We start from the raw sequence: 17,067 nt of genomic DNA, 5'->3' as shown, positions 1-17,067 counted from the left end.
TCAGGAGTGAGCCACCAAACCCAGCCATCTCTTTGTCATTTTTTATTGTGGTTCTTTGGATCTTCTCTCTTTTTTTCCTCTATCTAGCAGTTTATCCATCTTATTCTTTTCAGAATCAACTTCTGGTTTCATTGGTCTTTTTTATGGTTTTTGGCATCTCAGTTTCATTCAGTGCAGCTTTGATTTTTGTTATGTCTCATCTTCTGCTGGCTTTGGGATTGGTATTCCTTGTTTTTCTAGGTTTTCTAGGTGTAATGTTAGGTTGTTAATTTTAGATCTTCCTAACTTTTTGATGTTGGTGTTTAGTGGTAAAAACTTTCCTCTTAACACTCCTTTAGCTGTGTCCGAGACATTCTGGTATGTTATATCTTTGCTCTTGTTAGTTTCAAAAAATTTCTTGGTTTCTGCCTTAATTTTATTGTTTACACAAAAGTCATTCTAGAGCAGGTTGTTTAATTTCCATGTAATTGTATGGCTCTGAGCAACTATTTTAGAGTTGATTTCTATTTATATTGTTCTATGGTCCAAGAGTGTGCTTGGCATGATTTTGTTTTTTTCAGTTTGCTGAGAATAATTTTATGACTGGTCAAGTGGTTTGTTTAAAGTAATTGCCATGTGCAGAAGAGAAGAATGTCTATTCTGTTTTTGGGGGGTGAAGAGTTCTGTAGATATATTTTAGGTCCGTTCAATCAAGTGTTGAGTTCAGGTCTCAAATATCATTGTTAGTTTTCTGTCTTGATGCTCTGTCTGCTACTGTCAATGGGGGTTTGAAGTCTCCCACTGTTATTGTGTGGTTATCTAAATCTGTCTCTTGGTAGATCTCTAAGAACTTGTTTTATGAATATGGGTGCTCCTATGTTGGGTGCATATATATTTAGAATAGTTAAGTCTTACTGTTGAATTAAACCCTTTAGCATTATCTAATGCCCTTGCCTTTTTTTTTATCATTATTATTGGTTTAAAGTCTGTTTTGTCTGGCATTAGAATAGAAACACCTGCTGTTTCCTGCTTTCCGTTTGCTTAGAAGACATTTCTTCATCCTTTCACTTTGAGCCTGTGGATGTCATTGCATGTGAGATGGGTCTCTTGAAGACAGCATACATTTGGGTCTTGATTCCTTACTCTACTTGGCAATTCTGTGCCCTCTGATTGGGGCATTTAGTCCATTTACATTCAAGGTTAATATTGATGTGTGCATATTTGATCCTGTTATCAAGTTAGTTACTTATTGTGCAGATTTGCTTGTATACCTGATTTATAGTGTACTTATTATGTAATTAAGTTGTTTTTGTGATGGCCAGTAACATTCTTTCATTATCATATTTAGCACTCCCTTAAGGACTTCTTGTAAGCCATGTCTAGTGGTGGTGAATTCCCTTAGCATTTGCTTGTCTGAAAATAATCTTATTTGTCCTTCACTTATGAAGCTTAGTTTGGCTGGATATGAAATTCTTGCTTGGAATTTCTTTTCTCTAAGAATACTTAATACAGGCCCTCAATCTCTTCTGGCTTGTACACTTTCTGCTAAAACATTCACTGTTAGCCTCATGGGCTTCCCTTTGTATATGATCTGAACCTTCTATCCAGCTGCCTTCAATATGTTTTTCTCTTTTAACCTCTAAGCGTCTGATGGCTATATGTCTTAGGGATGTTTGTCATGTATGGTATCTCATGGGGTTCTTTGCATTTCTTGAATTTGAATGTTGGCCTTTCTGACAAGGTTGGAGAAATTTTCATGGAGAATAGTCTCAAATGTTTTTCAAGTTGCTTTCTTTCTCTTCCTCCTTTTCAAGGATACCAATGAGTCATCGATCTGGTCTTTTTATATAATACCACATTTCTCTGAGGTTTTATTCCTTCTTTTTTATTCTTTTCCTTATTTTTGTCTGACTGAGTCAATTCAGAGAATCAGTTTTCAAGCTCTGTGATTCTTTCCTCAGCTTGGTCTATTCTGCAGTTAATACTTCTGAAATTCTTGAAATGAGTTTTTTAGCTCTATCAAATCAGTTTGGTTCTTTCTTAAAATAACCATTTCATTTTTCAGGTTCTGTATCATTTTATTTTATTTCTTAGCTCCCTGGGACTGGGTTTCAACATTCTCCTAAATCTCAATGATCTTCATTCCTATCCATATTGTGATTTCTATGTCTCTCATTTCAGCCATTTCAGTCAGGTTAAGAACCATTGCTATGGAACCAGTTGGTCATTTGGAGGGAAGAAGACACTCTGGATTTTAGAGTTGCAGAGTTTCTTGCATTAATTCTTTCTCATCTTTGTGGACTGATGTTTCTTTGGTATTTGAAGTGGCTGTCCTTTGGATGTTTTTTCCTTTTGATGTTTTTTGGTTTGTGTTTGTTTGTTTGTTGCTTTTATCTTCTTTGATACTCTTGTAGGTTTAATTGTGGTATAAAGTGGATTCAGTTAGCTGTGTTTCTTGAAAACGTTAGGGGTTCCAGGCTCACCTCAACACTCTTGGGGTATGTGCTCTACTCTGGAACTGAGCCCCTGGCTTTGTCCTTTGGCCCATTGAGTTTCAAAACTTGCTGCTTTGGAGGGGCTGAGGTGTTCTCAGTCCATTGGCCACAACACTATGAAATGGGGTGCCAGCCAAAGCACTTCATCAGAGTGGTGGCAGTGGGATCCATTCTCACTCACCAGTGCCCACAGTTGTGGTGATGTGGCAGGGTTCACATTCACCTGCTAAGGTGGAGTACTGGCAGGAGCAGGGTGACAGCATCTGTGCATAGGTTCCCGCTGGCAGTCACAGTCCAGTGAGGTGCCCACACATTGATGGGGACAGGGTAGCAGGGTGCACATGCACATTCCTAAGTTGTGATCCACCATGCACTCATGCCAGCAAAGCAGTTGGGAGGTGCTATGGGTGGATTGGTGCACATCCACAGGGGCTGGCCTGATGGAGCTCTCCAATGGTTAGGCATGGTCTGCTGGCAAAGGAGCTCTGATGGCGGCCCCCGGGAAACACCCTGGTTGGGCTTCCAAGGCTGTACCGCAAGTAGGCACAGCCAGTCTGGGGCCCCACAAGAGGCCAGAAAGCAAGGAAATGCTCAGCTCAGATGGGCTCTGTCCCATAGACAAGATCACCCTGCTTTATTCAGGTCCAGTAGCCACTCTAAGGCTAACGTCTCCTAGAGGAGCTTGGTAAGCCCAGGGGGACAGGTGTCCCCAGGCTGTGCTCCACTACAGCCATTGCCATGTCAGACACTCGGGGCTTTACACAGGCAGGAGTCCTCCCCCTGCCATCTCTCCAAGCAGCTGTCTGTGTCAGCCCAAGTGTCCATGGGCATCATGAGGTCTCCTGCTGCTAGGATTCTGGAGGCTCATGGCAAGAGTGGGCCATTCTTCACCTGTTCTACTTCCGCAGGAATTGCTGGGAGCGAGGAGTGAATCCTGGTGGTTGGCATCCCTGTGCAGAGTTCTCAGCTTCCTCCATCTTCAGCCCAGCATCTGGGTCCTCCCTCATCCACTCTCAATTCACTCTCAATGACTTCCCTTCAGATCTGCTTGGAAAGCACCAACCTTCCCAATGTCCCTGTCTCTCTGTGGCAGATGTCCTTCCCAGCTGCATCTAGTCAGCCATCTTGACTCACCTCTAAAATCTTCTTGATTAACCCTTTGGTTAAATTACTAACTATTATTTTACAATGGCCTGTGATTCTGCTTGGATTAAATATTTGTAGACTTTAGCATCTAGAACGAATGTTCTTAAAATCAAAATCCTAAATCAAGTCTCTGACTTAGTCGTACTGCTGAAGCTTATTAAAGCTATATAAACTAATCACCATAAGATTGTAGAAACTTTTACAGCTTCCAGTCAGGCTGAGAACTCCAGTTTCACACTACAGCCTGATAATTACATATATTGGAAGACAACCGGTTAAAGGGCTCCCTCCAGAGCCTTGAAAGGGCATGAGAGACAATCTGGCTTTCTCTGCCCTCTGTGTCCAGCCCATCCCCGTTGCTGCCTCTGCCCACTCCAGCTTGCCCACTGTCTTCCCTTCCCAAGTGTCTGCCCTGCTGACTTCTGGCCTCCATGACAGATGCAGAGACAGGATGACAGCCCCCCATCTGTGTGAGCTAAAACCGTGCAGTTGATTCAAGATTGTGTAGCACTCTTAGCCATTTTTGGTTGAATGAGTTCTGACTGTCACAGTTCAAGAACCTGCTTTCTCTTTTCTTTATTTTATTTTTTTTAATCTATCTATTTAGAGACCATGTTATAAGACTGGCTAATTTTTGTATTTTTTGGTGGAGTCCTTGCCCAGACTGGTCTCAAACTCCTGGGCTCAAGCAGTCCACCCACACTGACCTCCCAAAGTGTTGGGATTACAGGCATGAACCACTGTGCCCAGGCCAGAACCTGTTTTTCACTGGGCACACTGGCACACACCTGTAATCGCAACACTTTGAGAGGTCGAGGTGGGAGGATGGCTTAAGGCCAGGAGGTTGAGGCTGCAGTGACCTGGGATGACACCACCTCACTCCAGCATGGGTGGCAGAGCAAGACCTTTCCAAACAAGAAAAACATCCCTTGTTTTCGCTGCAGCTGAGCTCCATGGCCAAACACAAACTTCCCCTCCAGAGGGTCCGGGAGTAACTGGGCTGCAGCAGGTGCTTAGGGCCTCTGAGGGAATGGCCAGTGGCCACCCGAATCAGGCCCTCAGCCCCAGGGGCATATGCAGAGAGAGGCTGAGAGGATCCTTTCAGTGACGGGGGCTATAAGCCCTTCCGTAAGCCACTGCCGGCTCTGTGAGCCTACACCCCCAGAAATCTCTCACTTAGCTGTTAACACTAAGGCACTCTTCACTTTTTCCCACTCTGAATCCCTGGAGAATGACCTACTTTCTCAGGCTCAGACCAACCTACCAGCTGCATTCTGGACTTGAACACACAAATCCTCCCTCTGTCTCCACCTGGAAATCTCATCAGTGCCTCACATTTACACCCCTGAAAATCAAGTCCTGTCCACCCACCTTCTTGCTCCACCTAATTCTTGCCTTGTCTCAGCCAGAGGCCTTGCAGTCTCCTGCAACTCTCAAACCCACCCGTGTCACAGAGCATACGGACTGTGTTCTGTGTGAGAAAGAGGTTTCTTGGACATCCTGCAGTTTTATTAGTCTAAAGGCCAAGTGTCGGCAGAGCTGGTTCCTTCTGAACCCTAGGAGGGAGATTCTGCTTTCACGCCTTTTCCGGATTCTAGAACCCATAATCCTCGCTCTGCGCCCCCTTCCTCCATCTTCAAAGGCTGTCCTGCCAGTCTCTGCCCTCATAGTCACATCACCCCTCCTGACTCTGGCTCTCCTGTTTCCATTTACAAGCATCCTTGTGATTACATCATACCCACCCAGATAATGCAGGGTCATATTCTCCTTGAAATACTTATAAGCAGTTTCTAACTCATGTAATTCAATAGATTAGAGAGAAGATGATTTGAAATATTCTTTAGTTTGTAGAAAAAAACTACTTCCATATAAAAAGTTGCATGTGTTTTGATACAGCCATTATTAAGAACTATCTAAGTGGGTCCATTAAAAATAAAGTTTCTTAGCTGGGCACAGTGGCTCACGCCTGTAATCCCAGCACTTTGGGAGGCAGAGGCAGGCGGATCACCTGAGTTCAGGAGTTCAAACCAGCATGCCCAACATAATGAAATCCCATCTCCACCAAAAATACAAAAATTAGATGGATGTGGCCGTGTGCACCTGAAGTCTGAGCTACTTGGGAGGCTGAGGCGGGATAATCGTTTGAACCCAGGATGTGGAGGTTCCAGTGAGCTGAGATCACATCACTGTACTCCAGCCTGGGTGACAGAGTGAGACTCTACCTCAAATAAAATAAATAAATAAAACTTCTCATTCACATTACAGAATTTAATTCATTAATGCCCTGCCCTGTTACAAAACGCATTTGTGAAATACTACTTCTAATTGTGAAAAAAAAAATGGCAATTGTTAGTGATAGTCAATAACATCATCATCCACACAAAACTGTGAGTCAATTAACTCTCTTTTCTTCATAAATTAAAAAGAAAGAAAAAATGGCAATTGATAGTAATTTTAAATTCTAAAAATAGGACACCCATATTAAAGAGTATTCTGCAGTAAGAGAATGAGCTATAGCATTTTGTCATAAGGTGTAGAAAACATTCTCTATCTTATAGTGGTTGGTGAGAAGAAAGTTTCCAGCACAGTAGATGGACCCTAATAGCATTTGTTGAAATAATAAGGCAAAAAAATATACAGGGAAACGAAGGAAGACAGAGAGAGACAGAAATGAGAGCTACAGAGTGAAAAGAAGGCAACTTGCAGGGTCATCAGGGATTTATCTTCTGTTTTGTTTATTCAAACATGAAGGCAGTGGTGAGGCATAAATGCATTTGGCATTGACACAATCACTGTGGAACACAGACTGGCACACGGGGAAGTGGAGAAATACAGGCTGGTGTCTTGCCCGTGGACTCTTCTCAGCTCCTCACAACAGAACATCTTTGCCCAACCTAAGGCAACTTTCACCAGCTACTCCTCTGCCACAGGCCCCCTTCCTGCCCTGTTTTCACGTGGCTGTTTCTGCTCCTGCAGGTCTTAGGTCATCATAGAGGCCTTCATTACCTCTGTGTCCACAGCAGCAGCCTCTATTACTCTCTAGCTTGACATTCCCCTTCCTCTTTTAGGAAATGTAACATGTAGGTGAGTTTGCCATCTGCCTTCTCCCCATAGGGTTAATGGTGTGAGGAAGGCAGCCTGTTCCACCTTGCGTCTCCCACGATTCCAACACCGAGTTCAGACTTGTCACATAGGACAAGTTCCATGGACCCAAGCATGGGTGAGTGGATGGATGGATGGAAGGATGGATGGATGGATGGATGGATGAATGGATGGATGGATGGATGGCTGAGTAGGTGGGTGGATTTAAGAGTGAAAAGATAGATGGATACATGTATAAATGGATGGGTAGGTTGAGGGATGTGTGGGTGGGTGGATGGATAGGTAGGTAGGTGGGTGGCTACATGCATGAATGAGTAGTTGGATAGATGGGTGAGTGGATGAATGGATGGATGGATGGATGGATGGATAGATGGATGGATGGATGGCTGAGTAGGTGGGTGGATGGAAGAGTGAAAAGATAGATGGATGCATGTATGGATGGATAGGTAGGTTGATGGATGTGTGGTGGGTAGGTAGGTGGGTGGCTACATACATGAATGAGTAGTTGGATAGATGGGTGAGTGGAAGGATGGATGGATGTGTGGATAAATGGGTGGATGTGTGGGTGGGTGGAAGGATGGATGCATGTATGGATGGATGGGTAGATGAATGAGTGTATGGATGTATGAATATGTGGGTGGATGGATGGATGGGTGTGTGGGTTGGTGGGCAAATGGAAGGATAGAAAGATGGGTGGATGGATAAATGGATGGGTAGGTGAAGGGATGGATGTTTTAGAGTTGGTAGTTAGGCAGGCATGAGCATCACTCAGGTGCTTGTTAAACTGCCTTTCTAAAATAACAATTGGTTTTAGCCAACACTAAGAAAAGGTAGTCTCCCAATAGATAGAAAACACCTAAAACTGATAACCAGCAGCTTCCCGATAAGATCTCAGGAGTTGGGTGAGTTGGCTCAAGCATGTGCACTAAGAGGCAGAATGTCAGTTTAAGTGGGACATGACCTTCCTCTGGGAACACTCTCCTGGTAAGAGAAAAACACCTCAAATGAGCATGTAAACAGCTTCAGTAAACCCACTGTGTATGCAACCTTTCCCAAGTGCTGGCAGGTCACTGTGCATGCAGACAGCCTACCCCAAGGGAAGAATTGAGGGAGAAGAAATACAAACCCCAGAGCCATGCCAATGTGTAAAACCCCAATCAAGGGCCAGAGTGCTCAGCTCCCTCAAGTCACCCACTTAGCTCTCTTCCAAGTGTACTTTACTTCCTTTCATTCCTGCTCTAAAACTTTTTAATAAACATTTACTCCTGCTCGAAAACTTGCCTGGGTCTCTCACTCTGCCATATGCCCTTGGCCAAATTCTTTCCTCCAAGGAGGCAAGGAGACAAGAATCAAGTTGCTGCAGACCTGTATGGATTCGCTGCTGCTAATGGATGGGTGGATGGGTGGACAGAGACCTCAATTAGTGGATGGATGGATGGATGGATGGACAGATGGATGGATGGATGTGAGGGTGGGTGAATGGATGGGAGGATGGATGGATGGATGGATGGATGGATGTGAGGGTGGGTGAATGGATGGGAGGATGGATGGATGGATGGATGGATGTGAGGGTGGGTAAATGGAGGGAAGGATGGAAGGATGGATGGATAGATGGATGGATGTGAGGGGGTGGATAGATGGAAGCATGAATGGATGGATGGATGAATGGATGAACGGATGGAAGGATGTGATGGTGGGTGTATGGATGGAAGGATGGATGGATGAATGGATGGATGTGAGGGTGGGTGGCTGGATGGAGGATGGCTGGCTGGGTGGATAGATGCATGGATGAGCGGATGGAAGGATAGGTGAGTGGATGGGTGGATGTGTGGGTGGATGGATGGATAGGAAATCCCTTTAATTGATTCCAGGACTCAGTGTGTGCTTCAGCATCATGATGGCATCATCACATTGGTCCCTATGTGAAGCAGTGGGGAGGAGGCTGTACCAGGGGAGCAGCAATGACTTTTCTCCAGAATCAACCTCTCCCACTCCACAGCCTGTGCTGTGCAGGCCATGCTGGAGAAGCTGGGGTCGACTACTCCTAAATGTTGTTGTGTCCAGTGGCTTGTTGACACTAATGCAGAAATGAGGCTGCATCTCCACCGCAGATGGAAGTGTTTGGGTCCCCAAGCAGAAAGCCTCTTCTGTTGCAGGTGTTGAAGTGTCCATCTTCTTCTGCTTAGGTGGAAGCTCACGCATCCCTCGGGCAGCAGGGGGCAGGTTCCTGGGCGCACTGGGCGCCCCCCTCACATGCTTTGGACGGAAGTGTGAGGCATGCAAGATTGCTGCAGGAAGTCCACCTGGGGGGAGGCTGCGGCTTCTCCAGCAAGAAGGTGAGTCCGCTCATTGACTGTCACCACATGCGGCAAATTAAGTGTCCCGTTTTTAATAACATGTCATTGTTTCACCGAGTATTCTTTTAAAGTGTGTAAGTAGACTGCGATGCGGGGCTGTGCCTCTGTAGCGGGCGCATCTGTGTCCTCCTGTCGGTGGTGGACCCACTGTCCTCATCCACAGCTCTCACGCCTGTTCCTGACTCACTGTAGGGTCTGACTATGGCCCCAATAGACAAAGGTTTTCCCGCCTGCATTCTCAGTCTACAGCCCACTCTGAGCCCAGGGTGAGGTCCAGGCTTGCACAGGAAGGAGACACTGATGGTCACAGGGTGGGCTGTAGCCTTGGGGGCTGCCCAGGGATGCCAGAGAGACTGAGCAGACTCCTGGCTCTCAGACACAGGACCAGCTCCCTCCCAGGAACCCACCCACATTTCCTGCACTGGGCTCTGAAGAGTTCTGGTGCAGGATCAGGAGGTGGGACAGGTCTGGACAGACAGACGGCATGTTCTACAGGGCCCACATCGTGGGGCTTGGGAATGACGACTTGTCCAGGAGAGGGCATAGCCTCCACCCATCGCTCTTGACAGGGCCTGTGATGTGTATCTTTGGAAACTGGTGAGAATGGTGGCTGCCGTTGCTGCTGCTACAGGAACAGGCACACTGAGCAGAGGCCGCAGTCCCTCCAGGAGCCACGTCCTCAAGGGTCACAGAGTTCAGCTGTTCACAGAGCCATGTCCTCTCCAAGCCATTTTGCAGCTGTTCACACCACCCACCCAGCACCTGCACATCCTGGAATTGCAGAGAAAGCCCGCCACAAGTTGAAAGGAAAAGCAAACCTGTCTCTGTTCCGATATTATATGGTCATAGACAGAGAAAATCTTAAAGAATCTGCAAAAAAAATTCCCTGAACAAAAACAGAGATTGTTCAAACTAAGAAAATCAAGGACATTTGAACATATAAGCACCAAACAATTAGAAAATTAATTTTGAAAGGGAAAAACTTGTGAAGACATAAACAGCAATCAGGATGTACCTAAGAAGAAACATAAAACGATGCGTGAGATCTTCACCGCGAAAATTGAGAAACGTTCTCAGAGGCTACGAGCACATGAGGAGACACAACACGTACTGGACCATGGACTGGAAAACTTAGTGTAATGAAGATGCCAGCTTTCCCTGAATAAAATCCATAGTTTACATGTAATCCAAGTCAAAATAGCAACCCCATTACTGGAATTGTTCCAGGGTATGTAAGTACACATGCTCCAGTGACGCAACAAATGCTTAGTGATCAGAAGCAAGTACCTTAAATGTCTGATAACACCTTTCACACAAAAGCTGCTGCACGCCTCTCAGCTAATAATTCTTTTTTTTTTTTTTTATTGCATTTTAGGTTTTGGGGTACATGTGATGAACATGCAAGATTGTTGCATAGGTACACACATGGCAGTGTGCTTTGCTGCCTTCCGTCCCCTCACCTGTATCTGTCATTTCTCCCCATGCTATCTCTTCCCACCTCCCCACCCCCCGCCCCTCCCCCATTTCCCCCCAACAGACCCCAGTGTGTAGTGCTCCCCTCCCTGTGTCCATGTGTTCTCATTGTTCAACACCCGCCTATGAGCGAGAATATACGGTGTTTGATTTTCTGCTCTTGTGTCAGTTTGCTGAGAATGATGGTTTCCAGGTTCATCCATGTCCCTATAAAGGACGTGAACTCATCGTTTTTGATGGCTGCATAATATTCCATGGTGTATATGTACCACATTTTCCCTGTCCAGTCTATCATCGTTGGGCATTTGGGTTGGTTCCAGGTCTTTGCTATTGTAAACAGTGCTGCAATGAACATTCGTGTGCACGTGTCCTTGTAGTAGAATGATTTATAATCCTTTGGATATATACCCAGTAATGGGATTGCTGGGTCAAATGGGATTTCTATTTTTAGGTCCTTGAGGAATCGCCACACTGTCTTCCACAATGGTTGAATTAATTTACATTCCCACCAACAGTGGAAAAGTGTTCCTATTTCTCCACATCCTCTCCAGCATCTGTTGTTTCCCGATTTTTTAATGATCGCCATTCTAACTGGTGTGAGATGGTATCTCAATGTGGTTTTGTTTCAGCTAATAATTCTTAAGCTTCGTTCAGACCCTGCAGCCTGAGCGAAGGGATTTCTGACCTTCGGAAGTCTCAATTCTAACTGAGGACTTCACAGGAATGGGAAAAGGTCCCATGGATTTCAGGGTGGGGGTGGCGAGCTTTTCCAAGGGAAAGTCATTTTGTAGAGAAGGTTCCCTTGTCTTAGTAAAATCAAATAGTTTTGTTTCGCAGATGGGGATTACCGACTGATAAAGGCTTCCTAATGTGAGAAGTTTTTCTGCTGTATTCCCCTTCTAGGTTCCTATGTGAGGACGGTTTGGCTCTGTGTCCCCACCCACAGCTCATCTGGAACTGTAATTCCCATGTGTCAGGGGAGGGGCCAGGTGGGAGGTGATTACGGGTGTCTGCCACTTGCCCAGCTCAGTTTTGTATTTTCAGTAGGGACAGGTTTTGCCATGTTGGCCAGGCTGTTCTGGAAGTCCTGACCTCAGGTGATCAGCCTGCCTCGGCCTCCCACAGTGCTGGGATTACAGGTGTGAGCCACTACACCTGGGCCCCAGGCTACACTTCATTCATTGCTTAGGGTAGGTTGGGAGCAGCCTTAGTCCTCAATTAAGGGGCCCAGCTGCTCAGGAGATTGCCTTCCGGAGACGACTTCGCGCCCCACCTGACTCAAGGTCTTTCTACCTGGCTGGTAGCAACGCACACTGCTTTCCTTGTGTGGGCCCGGCACGGGTGTTGGTCCACAGGTTTCTGGTGATTTTCCCCCAATACTGAGTAGTTTCTTTTCATGCACGCGTAGGTCAGTTCTCAGCCCCAAACTTGAGGGCTCCCCTTCCCGCCACAAGTCTGCAGCTGCCACCCACTGGCTGCACAGCAGGCAGCTCCCCAGTCTCCGGGCTTCAGGCAGCTGCTGCCTTGAACTCTGCTCTCTGTCTGCTCACCTCACTATGCCTTTCCCCGCGTCCTGGCCGCGGCTTTCAGGCAATAGCAGGATTTGTGAGTTCGTTTTTCTTTTCTGAGGGGTTAGGATCCTGCGATGCTTGTTTTCAAATATTGGTAAACTACTGTTTTTTTTGTTTGTTTGTTTGTTTGTTTGTTTTTCCTTTGAGAGAGAGTTTCCCTCTTGTTGGCCAGGCCGGAGTGTGTAGTGGTGCCATCTCGGCTCACTGCAACCTCCCGTCCCGGCTTCAAGCCATTCTCCAGTCTGAGCCTCCTGAGTAGCTGGGATTACGGGAGCCCGCCACCACCCCTGGCTAATTTTTGGTATTTTAAATAGAGATAGGGTTTCACCATGCTGGCCAGGCTGGTCTTGAACTCCTGACCTCATGTCATCTGCCCACCTTGGCCTCCCAAAGTGCCGGGATTACAGGGGTGAGCCACTGCGCCCAGCCTGAAAACCACTTTTTAAAAACATTTTCACCTCAGTTCACCTCAGTTTTCTATTTGTTTAAAGAATGTGGGTAAGTGCATTTGACACCACCATGGCTTGAACCAGCGTTTAAAATTCTATGTTAGAACCTGTTAGACAGAGTGTAAACTGATCCTGAACTCAAATGCAGGACAGTTACACAGAGTTCCTTTTTACATGAGGTTACAGCCCTTGCGTTTTGCTCAGCGGGCACAGGCTGAGAGCTGCCTGGGCTTTTGTGGCTGTGGCCGAGGCCTCTTGCCCGGGCCACAACAGCACCGCCCCCCGCCCTGTCCCCTGCCCCCGGTAAGCCGGGAATTTCTCACGGGTCTCCTTATAACGGCAATGTTTCTACAAGCCCACGCCAGAGAAGTATTAAGCACTCCTCAGTGTTTAACTTAGTCAGCGAGAGGCAGGGAATGACTTTCTCTGCAGGGTGATGATTAAAAAGAAAACTCTGAAGGTGAGAGGTGCAGTGAGAGGCCGTTGGCTCAGGGAAAAGAAGACCAAATACCTGACTCCCCCGGAGGTGTCTGCCCTGACTCCTCACCCCACCTGCTCTGGGGCCACCCGTGGTCTGGAGCGCCACCTGCTGGTCTGTGCTTATGCAGGGAGTTTGGGTGGCTCCCACTGAGGTCCCCATTCTGTGTCTCCCACGGGAATATGTGGCCGTGCCCTTGGCCGTCACGGAGCTCAGCTTTGGGGATAACTGCGCCTCGGATGTGTCTGTGCAGGCCGAGAGCTGGCCTGGAAGGGCGGGCTGACGTGTGTGCTGCCCCTGGATCTGAGCTGCCCCGTCCACTGCAGCACCTTCCCAGAGTGTGGCGGGGACCAGGCCCAGAAGTCCGTGAGGACCTGGCCAGCCCTGGGCATGAGTCTAGTGGCCGCACCTGCTGCAGGACACTCAGGGACAAGAAGCCAGAGATGAGTCACAGACGCACCACAGCCCATAGCCCCGGTTGTGAAATCTCTGAGACTCGCGTCCAGGCACAGCCATCAGGCAGAGACAACACACAGAGATCTCACACTCTCCTCGGCAATGGGCTTGACCTTCCCAGCGGCCTTCCCAGGACAGAGCAAGAAAAGGTAACTGGCCCTCCCTAGCCAGAGGTTGCATTTCACTGGGTCTCTGTGGCTCAGGAAGAAACTTCTCTCCCCTCATGTCCTTGTTATCCCTGACACAGTGGAATCAGACTGGGCACCATTTCAGGGGGAAAAGAAGGGAAGAGGTGCATAAAGGCATGGCATGGTGGCAGCTGGACCCTCCCCCATCAGATGGCTCCAGGGGTAGAGGTGGGCTCTTTTTAGGAGGGTGCTCAGACCACACAGCCAAATTGCTCCTCAACCCTAGACAAAGCCTTGACCAAGAGGGAGGTGCTGTTAGCTGGGCAGCCCTTCTGGGTTTCAGAGACTGGTGTTGGCTCCAGTCTGGTCTCATCTCCATTACCTTAATGACAGGTGGCCCAGGAGTACCCATGCATAGCAGCTGTGGGGTGTGGACATCTTCAGATGTTCTGGTAAAATTGTGAGATTAGCTGTATGAAGGAAACCAGTGGGAGGACAGGAACTTTTCAGGATGGCGAGATTTGATTCAGACACAGTGCACACGCTGCTAGGGCTGTCACTGGGCAGTGGCCTCCATGGAGAGTGGTACCAGCACCTCAGTCCATCCAGGATATTTAGAAACACTCCATCTCTGGTCCCAGAGAATGGCTTCTCAGGGCATGCCACAAGTTAAAGTCACCTGCCTGGAAGATGGATGAGAAAGCTGTCCATTCTCAAGACCCATCTGCCTAGGGAGGGTCACAGAGGCAGGATGTAAGCCACACTGTATTGCATTCTTGTATAAGTCATGAAAATGGGGCCAGAGAAGGAGCCTGGACATCAGGGACTTCTGCCCACAGCACATGGCACCCACAGCTGCCCAGCCTGTCCACATGCTGGGGCCCAGCACAGCTCCTGAAGCCACATGGGACAGTGGGCTTTGTTCACTATAGCCACAGGCGGATGAAAGGGATCTTTTGCATTGCAGAGATTTTATATATATATATTGTTTGTATGAACCATTCTCAATAAATTCTCACTGCAAAAAAAAAAAGTTAAAAACAGTAATGCCAACATTGAATTTATTTATTTTATTTTTTATTTTATTTTATTTTATTTTACAGAACTCAGGGTCTATTTATTAGGAAGGAGATGTCAGTGCTTTACCAAAGATGAAGGGGTCACAGAGGGACGACGAAACAGGCCCTCAGCTGGGACATTTCTTGGCCACAATGAGGACAGCAGAAGGCACAAGTCCCAGCTCCTGCAAAGACCGCTCCATGTCAGCTTCTGAGAAGGCCCATCTGGGGAAGCCACTGAGCAATTGCACACGGTCTTGGCCCCCTCCCGGTTCCTCTCCACGGTGGAGCTCCACATAGAGCCTCACGGCTGCCAGCTGCTCCCGGGCCCGGAACGTCTGGGTCAGTGAGGTCCCATCTGGCAGCCTGACCCGTATGCGACACTGGTCATACTCTCGCTTGGTGGGAGGCTCCTGGCTGGAAGAGGAGGGAACAGGACCTGGCTCTGGTGTCGGTGGAGGTGGCTGAGAGCCCACACTGCCACCATACTTCTTGGCTCTCTCTGCTTTGTCCCTCTCGATCTTTTCTCTAACTCTTTGCCTGGCTGCTAACTCCTCGGCCTTTTCCCTCCGCCTCTCCTCAGCAGCCCGGTGCATAATGCTGGAAAGAAACTTGGTAGACGTTGAGATATGTGTTCCAATTATGAAAAACAGTTACAAGGAATTCAGATTCAAGAGGCAGAAACAAGAGACCAGGTGAAAAAACTACAGCTGATGCTAAGACAAGCTAATGACCAGTTAGAGAAGACAATGAAAGATAAGCAGGAGCTAGAAGACTTCATAAAGCAAAGCACTGAAGATTCCAGTCACCAGATTTCTGCACTCGTTCTAAGAGCCCAAGCATCCGAGATCTTACTTGAATAATTACAACAGGGGTTTTCCCAGGCAAAGAGGGATGTTCAGGAACAGATGGCAGTGCTGATGCAGTCACGGGACCAGGTTTCAGAAGAGCTGGTGAGGTTACAGAAAGATAATGACAGTCTCCAGGGAAAGCACAGCTTGCATGTATCATTACAGCAAGCAGAAGACTTCATCCTCCCAGACACCATAGAGGCACTGCGGGAATTGGTATTAAAATACCGTGAGGACATCACTAATGTTCGGACAGCAGCAGACCACGTGGAAGAAAAGCTGAAGGCTGAGATACTTTTCCTAAAAGAGCAGATCCAAGCAGAACAGTGTTTAAAAGAAAATCTTGAAGAAATTTTGCAGCTAGAAATAGAAAACTGCAAGGAGGAAAGAGCTTCCATTTCTAGCTTAAAAGCTGAATTAGAAAGAATAAAGGCAGAAAAAGGACAGTTGGAGTCCACATTGAGAGAGAAGTCTCAACAGCTTGAGAGTCTTCAGGAAATAAAGACCGGTTTGGAAGAACAGTTACAGAAAGAGACTGCTGCTAAGGCCACCGTCGAACAACTAATGTTTGAAGAGAAGAATAAAGCTCAGAGATTACAGACAGAATTAGATGTCAGTGAGCAAGTCCAGAGAGATTTTGTAAAGCTTTCACAGAGCCTTCAGGTGCAGTTAGAGCGGATCCAGCAAGTGGACTCCTTGGAGAGAATTCGGGCAATTCTGAATGATACGAAACTGACGGACATTAACCAGCTCCCTGAGACATGACACCCTGATGGCAGGATTCTAGCCTGCACTTTGGGTTTTTAACTCATCTTTCGAGCAATATTAATTGGTATTTAACTCTTACCTGAAGAAAGAGAAGTCACAACAAAAGGAAGACTGGAGAAATGCCTACTTCTAGAAGGAGAAGACTGTGCAGCACAGGAAACAGAAACAGTGGGGCGATCTACAGCCAAGAGACCTTCAAATAGGAACACTAATGAGATTCCAGGATTGATTCCAACAGGCGTGGGATCAGATTTGGTGATGGAAAAAGTGCTGTGTCCTTGCCTGCTTTCTCCCATAGATTTTTGGAACACGTTTCCCTACCCTAAAGCGACATCCCAGTAGTGTTTTTATTGTCTGTTCATAGATATTGGGAGAGAGAATTTGCTTTACTTGTTGTCTAGAGCTCATCAGTAACAGCATTCAGTTAGCAGACAGAGGTGTGTAGTATGATGTATGAATATTTTATATTAAAATATGAAGGTTTGAAAAAAAAAAAAGAAGAAGGACACGGAGTGAGGGCTGGATGGTGGAAGCTGTTGAAGGGAGTCGAAACTCTCCAGGGGAAGGGACGCCTCAGGGAACGCTGGCATTGTTTTCTTCCCTTTGCAGGGAGTGATGAATGAGCTGAGTCTAAGTACAGCCTCAGACACACAACCCTAATGTGACATATAGGGGAGCAACCTCATCAGCCCCAAAGACAGGGCAGCTCCTTGTCCTTCTGCAGAGAAGTGGCAGGGACTCGGAGGGCACTTTCCC

General features: G+C 47.0%; 2 pseudogenes; one reads left to right on the top strand and one right to left on the bottom strand.

The window, feature by feature from the left end:
• Positions 1 to 14,694: 14,694 nt before the first annotated feature.
• Positions 14,695 to 15,325, bottom strand: LOC101046417 (UBX domain-containing protein 1 pseudogene; annotated as a pseudogene).
• A 210-nt stretch (positions 15,326 to 15,535) lies between these two features.
• Positions 15,536 to 16,437, top strand: LOC101045162 (rab GTPase-binding effector protein 1 pseudogene; annotated as a pseudogene).
• Positions 16,438 to 17,067: the final 630 nt, after the last annotated feature.

The sequence above is a fragment of the Saimiri boliviensis genome, chromosome 2 (genome assembly GCF_048565385.1).
Source record: "Saimiri boliviensis isolate mSaiBol1 chromosome 2, mSaiBol1.pri, whole genome shotgun sequence".
In the NCBI taxonomy this organism is placed as follows: Eukaryota; Metazoa; Chordata; class Mammalia; order Primates; family Cebidae; genus Saimiri; species Saimiri boliviensis.
Note: the sequence above shows the minus strand (reverse complement) of the source record. Positions and strands in the feature narration are given on the sequence as shown.